The sequence below is a fragment of the Marmota marmota genome, unplaced genomic scaffold (assembly GCF_001458135.2).
Source record: "Marmota marmota marmota unplaced genomic scaffold, marMar, whole genome shotgun sequence".
In the NCBI taxonomy this organism is placed as follows: Eukaryota; Metazoa; Chordata; class Mammalia; order Rodentia; family Sciuridae; genus Marmota; species Marmota marmota.
The window spans coordinates 51,927,892-51,939,914 of record NW_025999968.1 but is presented as its reverse complement, the minus strand read 5'-3'; the positions used below and the strand labels follow the sequence as shown (position 1 = coordinate 51,939,914).

The 12,023-nt window shown below is 42.8% G+C and overlaps 1 protein-coding gene across 1 annotated transcript in view; it reads left to right on the top strand.

The window, feature by feature from the left end:
- The first annotated feature begins 6,830 nt into the window (after positions 1-6,830).
- The window catches only part of Tiam1 (TIAM Rac1 associated GEF 1), a 182,295-nt gene continuing 177,102 nt past the window's right edge, over positions 6,831-12,023 (top strand). Inside the window, exons 1-2 of the mRNA XM_048803941.1 lie at positions 6,831-6,986; positions 11,656-11,831. The gene's annotated coding sequence lies outside the window, so the exon portion shown is untranslated. The remainder of the gene's footprint in view (positions 6,987-11,655; positions 11,832-12,023) is intronic.

Sequence of the window (12,023 nt, the reverse complement as noted above, 5' to 3'; positions counted from 1 at the left end):
TATATATATATATATATATATATATATTTTAAATTTGTGTGTAGGTTTTTTTTTTTTGTACTATGTTGGGCCCAAGATTATAAATGCATATACTAACTTCATGTTCTTTTTCGAGAAAAAACTTTTAAGCATGTAACTAAGTGGGAGAGCATAGAGCACATTTATTTCAGGGTGAACTGCCACTACTTTTGTTCTGTGGACCTCAGTAAGTCATTCAATCCATCTGACTTCAGATGAATGAGTAATTAATATCTCAGATTCCCTTTCTACTCATCTGTATATGGCTTTATGTCCTGTCATGTGTCTGTTATGCTACCTCGGGTCACTGAATGTTCTGAGTTACAGGCGTATTGTATTTCCTGTTTGAGAATAATCTTTACATTAGAGAAGAGGCTGGCCAGTGCTTCTAGAGACTACAGAATCTAATGTCTACATTCTTAGAAGAGAAGCCAAAGCAAATAACTCTCATTGGTACATTCCCCCACCATTATTTGTAAGAAGGCACCTAAGCGTAGTTGATTATGTGCCTGTCACTAGCTGCAAATGCTGTAAGGTGCCAGGTGTCAACAACATACCTAGGGGTGTAGTCCTTCTCTTCATCTTTGTGCCCAAGTGCTAAGTGTCCCCTTCCTTTCCAACTTCCCCTCATTCCCTACTTGCTTTCCTTGCAATGTCCTGCAATATGCTTTGGTCCAGAAAATATGAAATGACATTTAGTACTATATCTGAATATAAACTAAAAATCAAAACTGTTGCAACCCATGATTAATAAGAGCAAATACTGTTAACATTGTTTAGTCTTGGTTATGCCAGGGGCTTTTGTAGGCTCCTTTGTGACCCTGATGAATGGTAGCCCACTGCTGCCCCACAATAGGGATCTGAGGAAGGCTCCAGGATCAAGTCTATCTGGTCCAAAGTCATGGAAGACCCAACTCTCTTGTCCAGCATAGAAGTAGTGCCTGAACTACACTTCATCCATGTTCAAAACAGCAATATTAACATGAAAACATCACACAACATTGAGAGAGTCTGAGATGGCAACTTGGGATATTGACTGAAAATGATCTGGGCATGTTGAGTGTCCCCTACCATTTGCAGAAGGTGTTGGGTGTGTGCCCAACACTCAGCCCATTAACCACACAGTCCACTGCCAATCATCCTCTGGTTCCACTTCCCACTGCCAAAGGGGAAGTGACTCTATGCTGTTCAGCTGGTTGCTGGTGCAGCCTGGACTTGAACCAGGTCCTTTTATTCCATGCCCTTGCCTCTCCCATGTCCAAGGGAGCCCTCCGCAGTGGGAACACTCCCTGAACCAGCTTTTTCAAGAGGCCATACTGAGGGTGAGAAGGATTTATTGGCCACACATCCTTTGGAGAGAAGGCAGGACTGAAGTTAGAACTTAATTTCTTATTTTTAGTTGTCCTGCACTATTTTATTGTCAAAAAACAATGATTTATTGTGCCCTGCAGAGGGGTGTCTAGAAGATCCCACACCTGGGAAAATCCAGAGGATTAGGGCCACCTGTACTTCTTGTGCAAGGCACCCAGCACCCTTGGAATCAACAGGCACACGGTGTTTGTGGGTGGGACAGCATCTGGCCCGTAGCTGACTGGTGCTAAGGGCTCATAGGCTTTTCCTTTGCCTACTTACCCTTATCCCTGGTCACACTTCCTCCCATTTTTCTTTTGTCCTTCAAAGTGCAGACCTGGCTTCAGTTCCAAGGATGCAGGTCTCAGTAAACTCCTGATGTTGGTGTGTTGACGTTATTCTTCTGCAAAGAAATCTAAATGGGAGCAGTGACAGAAATGGGAGTTTTAAAATCGTGGAAAAATATGGTTGGGAGATAGAGAGAGGAAGCCAGAGAAAATGAAATTGAACATCATGATTTGGTCATTGAGGAAACCGAAGCCCTTGGATTTTAAGGATCAGGACACAGTCACTATAATGTCTTCTGGAGGTGACATTTAAAGGTCATTAGTGTTTTCTTGGATTCTGTCTGACAGACCTCATATTTTTTTAAGGACTACTCTGCATATTTGTTAGATACTCAGTTTTCAAATAGAACAATGAGCCTCCAAGTTTGGTTGGCACAGGTTTAATTTGACATTGTGAGTATACTTGCATCAAATCAAACTTAATAAGGGCCTATCATTCAAGATATCACCTGGAAGGGTGTAACTATTTTGTCTCTCAGAAAGAAGGAAGCCCTCACCTGGGGCTAAATAAAGGATTTCCAAACCTGTCCGTTTCCCTAGCAGATCTTCAGCTTGTTGAGCCTGGAAGTGGGTGGGATAAATCCATAGATAGTCCTCCAATTAGTTTCAAATAAAAAAAGTAGATTTTGACAATCAGTCTGTAGCTAACTGTAAAACTGTATTCCTGAGAAACTGCCTGGATTTCCATAGTGACACCATAGGATTGATGGGATCTGTGTTTGGAACCACAGGTATCATGGGAAGTGGTGTTTTTATTTGGGTTTGAAAAAATCTGTTAATTATCACCCCTGTTGGGCACTACCTAACATGGGAGAAGACAACTGTCCCAGCCTTGCTGCTGACATGCTGTTGCTAGGTGACACAGGGGTTGGCAGGTTGGTGTGAGCGCTGCTTGCCTTGTTCTTGGAGCCCTCCTGATCTCCCTGTGCCAGCCAAACAAGGTGAAGGTGAGTGCCACTGCAGGCTGTGGTATCAGATTTGCCAGTAGATTCTGAAGACCCTTGTGCAGGAATCCAGAAGATACTTGTTTACGGATGATGTTTGTGTCATTGAGAAAATGACATAAAAGGAAATTTGAAAGATAGCTATTGTAGATCTAATATGTGCAATGGCTAAAGACGGAGTTAAAAATCTTTGGGGAAAATAGGCATAAATGAACTATCTGCAGTTTTTTTGTTTCTGGGTGTAAATTAAGCTGACAGAAGGAAATAGGTTTGACCCTTACTGACCTCTTCTCCACATACCAAATGTTGTTTTCCATCGTCTTTATTTATTATATAGTCTCCTCTGTCTGCTTAGCTAGCTCTTTTATCAGTATCCATTGATAATACAGATACCTTTTAAGGGTGTCATGGTTTCTAGTTTTTGAAAAATATTGTTACATAAATCTTTTCACTTTCGGAGATGTGTGTTTATTTTTGTAACTTGGATCGTTTAGCATCTTTGCAGGGTTTTATCTTGATCTTGACAAGTTGTTAAGAAAAATCAATTGTGCTCCCCCTGCTGGCTGCATTTCTTTGGAGCAAAAATACTGTGTATAAGTGCATTACTTTGGGTTGGGTTCACAACTGTGTTCACATTTTCTTTTCCTAAATTCATAAGACTTTTTATAAGCAATAGTACTGGCTTTCTAAACCTCAGATTAACAAGTTGGTAGCCTCAAGAAGGATACTGTATCCTTGACACTCATTTGACCAGCGGTGTGTGGAAGGTTCTAGGACCTTGCTCTTCTGCTGCAGGAACATATGTTTTTTTGCGGGGGGAGATATTCTTCTGTGAGGCTCAAGGCCACTGCCTGGGAACCTCTGGATTCCCAGTGTTGGTGGGTTTTACCTGGTTCATGTCAGTCTTCCTGTCCAGGTGTTTTGAAGTCTGCTCTACTGCAGCAGGTATTATACACTAAGCATGCTCCATAGGTTGATCAGACTGGACCTCAGGAAGGCCTGAGAGCTCTCCAGAAGCAGCAACAGGGACTCTGCTTCCAGGTCTAAGTGCGGAGGGGACTGACTGAGTCCAATCTGACATGCATTTACCCAATTCCTGCTATGTGTTTGGCTTCAAGGGGATTCAAGTTGAACCAGCCCTGTGTCGTCTGCTTCCCATTGAACATTACTGAGCCATGAGAACAAAAGAACAGCACATTCTTTTCTCCCTCCAAGCAGAAATTCAATAGTATCAAAAGGAAGGGGGGAAAGTAGATATGGGATCCTAGAGTTAAAAGAAGTTCTTCTTCCATAGAGAGCAGATAGATAATGGTTAACAGAGGCTGGAAAGGGGTGGGGCTAGAGGGATAGGGGAAGGTGGTCAATGGTACAAAGTAATAGCTCAGTGGGAGGAATCATTTCTTGAGTTCTGTTGCCCCACAGTCAATAGTGATGTATTGTGTACTTCAGAACAAATCAAGGATCAGTAAGGTTATGGGTATGCTAACACCGTGATTTGATCATTACACTTTGCATACCCATATCCAAACATCACATTTTAGCCCATAAATTTGTGCGATTATTATGTGTGAATTAAAAATAAAACTAGGGCGCGGTGGTGCTCGCCTATAATCCCTGAGGCCCAGGAGGCTGAGGCACAAGGATGAGTTCAAAGCCAGCCTCAGCAAAAGCAAGGCACTAAGCAACTCAGTGAGACCCTGTCTTTAAATAAAATACAAAATAGGGCTGGGGATGTGGCTCAGTGGCTGAGTACCCCAGTACCCCCCAAAAAAAGGGGATAAAGGGGGTATTTCTTAGGTAATGATGAGACCAGAAAGCCTCTTTTCACATGTTGACTTAAGAGTCACACTCTTCTTCCTGTAAGTGATTTGTAACATTCTTTTCGAAAAGCCTCAATGAGATTAAACGTCTTCCTGTTCTGAGTATTTCCAGGGTAGACTCATGATTGTTAACGGAGAAGTCAGTGATAGGGCTGAGATAGCTCTGCCTTTGTCTTTGTACTTTCCCATCTCTTCCTGCTCACCAAGTCTCCTCCCCCAGTGGTGCTATCTCTGATTCTGAAGCTGATACCCAAGCTTTACATCATCTCCCTCCCACCCCTTCATGATTATTTTCATCCAAATTCAGCACAGGTCATTATTACCTTGGTGAATCCTGGCTGTGGCCGCTGAGTCTATGTCCCAGAGCACTGGATGCTTTAATGCCTCTGACCTCAGCATCCACTTTCTTCTGAGCCCACACAAGAAGGTTCTCAGCTGCATGGTGGAAAGGAAGAAGAAATGCTGGTCCATATTTTTCTAAGTCCCCAGAGAGAATCTTTTGGTCATGTTAACAGTGCTGTAGGAAATACTTAATGAAAGGGCAGTTGATCACGAGACCTCCACGTTAGGGTTTCTTACCAGCAGCACTATGGGCTTTGTGGCCAGATCATTCTTTGTTATGGGGAACATCCTATGTACTGTATGATGTTTAGCAGCTCCCATGATTTTTACCCACCAGATGCCAGCAGTCCTCCTTCTCCTCAAGTTGTGACAACCAAAGGCATTTCCGATATCCCCAAAGGTTCCCTGGGGCAAAATCACTTCTTGTTAAGGACCAGTGCTCCATGCATCCACACAGTCTTCTTTTCATTCTTTTCCTTTCAAAGTATTCATGGGCACACTTTTGTTTGTTTGCTTTTTTCATTTATTAAATATCTATAAAATTTTGACTTATGCCAACTTTATGCAAATTACCAAGAATATAATGATGAGCCAGGACAGGTATCTTTTCCTATGTGCGCGCATACTTGTGTGTGTGTGTGTGTGTGTGTATACATATAGATATATGAAACACCAGCCATAGTTACAGACTGTGAGCAATACTCAAAGAAGGGAACTTTCAGGATAATAATGATCAGAATCAATGTGGTAAAAACCATGCTACATTCAGACTTGCCCCAAACATACATATAATTTTTACCACATTGATTCTGATTATTATCTTCCTTAAAGTTCCCTTATTTGAGTATTGCTCAAAGCCTGTAGCTTGGGCTGGTGTTTGAATCATTATGACTTCTTTAGTGACTATTGTGTTTCTATTTTTGTGTCTTTGAGGAAAGCCCCTTGCAGCATGGGTCCGTATCCTTGGCTTTTGGCATAGCTATTGACCTTATAAAATGATAATGCCTTATTAATCTATCAATTTCATCCATGAATGCTTCAGCCATTCCTGAAAGGGCTGCTCACCTGTCACTCCAGATTTGCTGTTTTCCTATACTGTGATTTCTGTCATTCTCTTTAACCAGACACCTGAGGCTCCATGTAACCTGAGGTCATTTAAAGTTTTATATAATGAAACTTCTGTTTGGAAACCAAGGTCAAGTCCAGCAGGCACGCTGGATTGCTTTTTGGTGAACTTGAAGTGACCATGTTTCCTTTATAATCTTTAGAAACTGTGATCTAAAAATTGCTCATGGAAAATCTAGTATATGGCAGCTTTCTTTTTAGGGGATGGGGAAGAAGTAAGTGTTTCAGGGAGGAGTTTACACATAGCTTGAATTATGTTGATAATTTAATTTTTTATGCAGCATGGTGGGCACTTGGGTTTTTATTATTTTATTTTCAAATGTAGTTTTGCATATCTGAACTACTTCGTGCTAGGTTTTGAAGAACAGATAGCCAGTTAAAAGTTTGGCTTTTTCATTTTTGTCCTCTAATCTTTTTTAGGCAGATGTTTGGAAGTTAGGTCTCCATCTGATAAATACCCTCTTTTCTGCCTGTAAATGGAACCATTTAGAGGGCTTAGTTATTTCATATTTCTAGCCTTTAAAATTCTTAAGAGGCGCTGTTTATTTTTTCTTTCTTTGCCATGTACTGGAGAAAAGCACCTCTGCCCCCCAAATCTGAAAACAAAGACCAAACAACAAATCAAACCTGACAGAACTTCTGCTTTGCGCGCGATGACCAAGTTCACCATAAAATGGTTAAGACCTGTTAGAAGTAAATCCCCCCCCCCCCCCCCAAGGATGCTGTGAGCTGGGCGCTGGGACTCTTGAGTGACAGCCACCCAGAGTTCGTGGCTTTGGGAACGCTAAAGGGGAGAATTGGATTGGAGAAGGAGGCGGAGAGGAAGGAGGTGAGGGTGGGAGGAGGGAGGGAGGAGCGACCGGCCCGCTCCAACACACCCAAATGACCAGATTCATCACAGCACGAAACTTCACAAGTTACACCCACTCCCTCCGCCAGCCAGCCAGCCGGGGAAGGCTGCTGCTTCCTCATTTCTGTTACTGGAAGTTTGAGAGACGTGAAGCCAGACTGGAAAGACATGTGCGCCTCGCTGAGCAGGGGTGAGCTTCAGTTTTAAAATCGATTCTTTCCACCGGCGATCCCCGGGGTTGGATGTTCGGGGAAGCGGCGGCGTGGGGACCTGCCGGAGGGTGGGTAGGCGGGAGCTGCGAGCTGTGACCTGCGGCTGGGAACCTGAGCGCCGCGGAGCGCGGGGTGGGAGCCGCGTCTCCAGGCTGCGCCCCCAGGCGCTGCGCGTGGCCGGGGAGCTGCGGGCGCCGCCGCGGTGTTGATTCTGGCTCTGTGGTAAAGGGACTTTGAAAGAGAGAGCTTCATCGGTCCCCCTTGCCTTCTGAAAGCCAGGATCACCCGTTTGGGATTCGAGGTCGGGAAGGAGGTTGAGGGATCCAGTCACCCACTAAAGATGCGTCCTACCCAGGGCTGTTCCGCTGCGCTTGAGTAATTGCAGGTCAATGTCGTTGTCAATACCCACCCACCCCCCGAGGGGCTTGGGATTGGAGGGCTGAGGACCAGCACCTGGGGCGGGGGGGCTTTCTGGAGTGAGGCAGGGAAGCTTTGGTTTCTCATTGATTTGCATTTGAAAAAGTCCGACTTAAGGTCTCCTGGCTGTGGAGGTGTTTGCTTTATCTGGAACTTTTTTTTTTTTTTTTTTTTGAAAATGTCTGTTTTTCTGGGGCAGCTGGTTTATCTTCAGCTTGGTTGCCCAAGTCAGTTTTGGGTGGGGTGCTGAGAGGAAGTATGGGAGGAGGCAGGCACTGGGGTTGGATCATTACAGGTGACTATGTCCCCGCAAAGGATAAACTTGACCCAAATAAAGTTTCTCACAAACCTTCTTTAGGTTTTATTTCCAGGCATCAGTGGGCTTTTCCTTTGGGGTGTGTGTGGCCTTTGCTCATTGCACCGAGTTTGATAGAGGTTTTTGGGCTGCTACCTGTTTCCTTTATTTCGTGTCTAATCAACCACTTAGTAAGCAGGAGCCCCAGTTAGAGCTTCAGTTCTGTTTCTGATAAGCGAATCTTTCATAAAGTTTGTTTTAGAGAACTGCCTTACTTCTAGGGCAAGAAACAAAGGTGAAGAAATGTCTAGGTCTTACATTTATAGCAAACCAAATATTTAGTTGATAAAGATTTCTCTTCCAGTTCTAGGGCAAGTCCAATGAGGAGGAGGTTAGTAGCTGATTTTATCGTTTTCCTAATTTCAGAGTGGTATAGACTGGCTTTCTTAGCAAACCTCTACTTGAATGTTACTTGTCAGGACACAGCTTGAAGTGACTTTCTGGCGTCTTTAAAATTAAAGATAACATTCATAACAAAATTTATTCTTAAACCATACTAGACCTGACTCAGGCAGAACAACAGGTGAATAATCCAGTGCTGTCACACCTGCTAGAGCACAAGTTCTAGCTCATCTAGGAAGGACTGGGCAGGTAGATGTGAACTTGAGGCTAACAGGCAGTTGGTGGCTTACTCTCTCACCCCCAAGGAACCCTTAGCCACTTACTCAACAGGAAAGACAAGCAGATATGACCTTGTGATCCAGCTGCTGAAACTGACTAATAGATGGAGTTTTATGGAACAGTAATCCTTAGCTAGAGAAAGGGGAATACATGATTCATAGATGAAAGATTTTTAGATATTATTACTTGGGACTGTTAGAAGATACATCTGAAATTGGGGCTAATTCTGCTGTATACTGGTATAGGTGTAGGAGAAAGCTACACTTACTGATTGTTTTTTCACTTAGTCCCCACTCCCCTCTCAGTAAGTGACCCAGTTTAGTTCTGGATTTTTTTTTTTTTTACTTTAACTCAAAGATTGTGTTTATTTAATAGATGTAGAACCACTAAAATTATTTTGTGGTAACTAATTTTTACAGGCATTTCTCCAGTTCATGTCAAGTTTAAAATTGATTGATTTAAAGTTGTGCATAATATCCTCATAATATTTTTAAACACCGTAGCATTTGTGGAACCGTTTCCTTTATCTTCCTGGCATTATTTGTGCCTGTTCTGTTATGATGTCAGGGATCATACCAGGGCCTATACATTGCTAGGCGGGTGCTCTACCACAGGGCTACATCCTCAGTTGGGTATCTCTTCTTGATCAGTCATGTTAGTGTGTTATCAATATTATTGGTGTTTTGGAAGAACCAACTTTGTTTTTTGTTTGTGTCTTAACTGAAGCAAAAAACCCAGCTGAGTTTGTATGAATTAAAAAAAACTATTCCTGGTGGAATGCTGTCAAAGAAGATTTTAAAACACCCTTCAAAAATCAGCAGCTGAGTCCCTTAGCTGCAAGGAGGAAGATATTATGTATTTCTCGTTGTGTCTTGACATAGATGGTTTCTCACTTTTATTAAAACATACATACCTTCTGTTTGTGAGCATCATACACCTTGGACTGTATTGTTCCACAGTGGGTTTTGTGTATTCACATGGGCACACCCTGTGAAATTGTTTTAGAAACATCTAACTAGAATATGCATGAGACTTACTGGTAATTTAATGTGAATTGTGGGTGCATTCAACCCACTTGACAATACACATTTACCTTGTACAGGAGCAGAACAAATTTGCTGTAATGACTGGGGAAGAACATTTCATTTTGGTTCATATTTAATGCATGAGCCTAAGCATTTGAAAGTTTTCTTAGAACAACTTCATTCTGAGAAAGTGACAGTATAAGATCAAGAATGCTAGAGAGTCAGAAAGGCCAGAATTCTTGCTCTGCTGCCTTTATTTAGCTTTGTAGCCTCAAGAAAGTTCCCTAAGCTCTCTGAAGATGAGAGATGGAAATACTGAAAACTGCTTGTGGGGGCTGTTGTGAGATTTTTCACTATGAATATTCATGGAGGACACCTATCATGTGATTTGGCACATAGTAGGCACTTAATAAATTGTACTACATTGTTTTCTGCCCCCTGTTCTTTCTTGTCCTTCCAACCTCACCACCTTTCTCAGTGCCTTCCTTCCAGAAAAGTGAAAAGTTGCCGCAGTCCGGCTGCAGCAAAATAACCAGGGGGTGACGTGCAACTTGTGTAGATTGATACAGCAGGAGTGGGAGCCGTTTATTGTAGGACAGGAGCAGTATTTATACATTCCACACAGCTTATCTTAATTAGCATAAACTAGATACATCAGTCAACCAATAAGAAATCTCCACACTTAATGGCTCGCTGGCGTTACTTCACAAACCACTCCCTCTGGCATTTTGCCAAGCGCCATCCAGACTTGTTTACAGACTCTAACAAAAAGTTACTGTAATAGGGTAAAACAAAAACTACCCTCCCCATTTGCTCTCTCTTCCTTAGTGTGAGTGGGGTTACCAGGGTCACTATATTTTCATAGTTGACTGGTGAGAAACTAGTCTTGTATTTTTTTCCTTCCAACTTTTAGCTTACCTTCCTAGACATTTTTGTTGTTGTTGTTGTTCTTTCTGCAGATCATCTTCCCTCCTTGAGCATCTCATTGCTTGGTTCTTCTTTTCTTTTCTTTTCTTTTCTTTTCTTTTCTTTCTTTCTTTCTTTCTTTCTTTCTTTCTTTCTTTCTTTCTTTCTTTCTTTCTTTCTTTCTTTCTTTCTTTCTTTCTTTCTTTCTTTCTTTCTTTCTTTCTTTCTTTCTTTCTTTCTTTCTTTCTTTCTTTCTTTCTTTCTTCTTCCTTCTTTTCCTCTGTTTCTCCTTCCTTCCCTCCCTCCCTCCCTCCTGCTTTTTCTTCCTCTCTTACCTTTAGAGGTAGGAATGAAATGAGTACAGATTCTAAACTTGCCAGAGACTGGGAAAGATTCCACTGTTGAGTACTGTGATTGACACTTGCAGCCAAGAAGGGGAGATAAAAGCAGAGGGCTGAGGAAGTTGACTGCTCAGTAGTTCCTGAAGAAGGAATGGAGCCTTATTGGAGTGGCCCAACCCTGAGCCCTTTATCTTCCTCAGGTTCATCCAGTGGAAAGGTCCTGGTAAATACATGGTATCATTTATGCTTATTTAGCAAATATATTGAAAGGGGTGAATTGGAGATGGGAAGAGATGGTGAACTGGCCAGAGGCTTGGATTGCTTTTGGGGGGCTTTGCTAAAGTCATTTGCTGCTCTGCCCAAGGAGCCAGACTTGGTTTGCATTTTGAGTAGTGAATGGGCCTCAAGTGGGCGGTTATTTTCACAGAAGACAGATTGTGGAGCTGGACCTGGTCTGGCCTGTCTACTGTGGCCAGTGGTGCTATTTTGTTCTAGCTGATGCTTTTATGAGAGTTTAGACAAGGAGGTGGAGTTGCACAGGTGTATTGCAGCAGAGCCACCCCAGGTGCTTGAAAACAAGTATTGGCGTGGCTTTCATTTGGGGAAAGAGAGTATCACTTTTGGAGAGTGTTACTCATTTGATGGTTTGTGTGGACATGAACTTGTCCTGAACTGAAGAGCCTCATTCAGGACTTCAGAATCATATGCACTGATGTTTTCATAAATCATGAGATTTGGGTGGGCAGTAGTGACCACTGCCAAGGTGCTTTCCACAAAGCCCCCAGGGCACAAGGGCTTGGTAAGTGCCTTTGACTATTAAAACACTACTTGCATATTCAAATATAAATTTAGTACTAAATACTAAAGTATTGAGAATCCACAAGAAGTGAGGTGTTTTTCTGTTATTCATATTTCTGAAGGTGACCATGTGATTTCTAGATATATGCAGAAACCCATTTTCTTCCTATGTCTACTCTTATAGGTAGAACCACTGTGCACTGAGGCCCACCTTTCTAGACCTGAAAGCAAGGAGAAGGAGGAAGAGGGTCAGTCCATGAGTGTCACACTCTGAGTTCCAGCCCCTCCCCTACGACGTGAGCAGCCCCTGCAGATGGCACCTTTGGAGATCTTGACAAAGCCTCTTCTGTTTGGGATGGGGTAAGTGTGGCATTGCAGAAGCCTGGGGAATGAGGATTGCAACTTTTGAAGTTTTTCAGGACAGTCGGAAGTTCATTACTGGTGACTTGTCTTGGTGGGAGGAGAGGTTGATGAGTCTCCTTTCTTGCAGTCTGAGACTTTGAAGTTCGTTTCCTGGGAACCTTCTGATGCTTGGGGGGGGGGGGCTGTCTC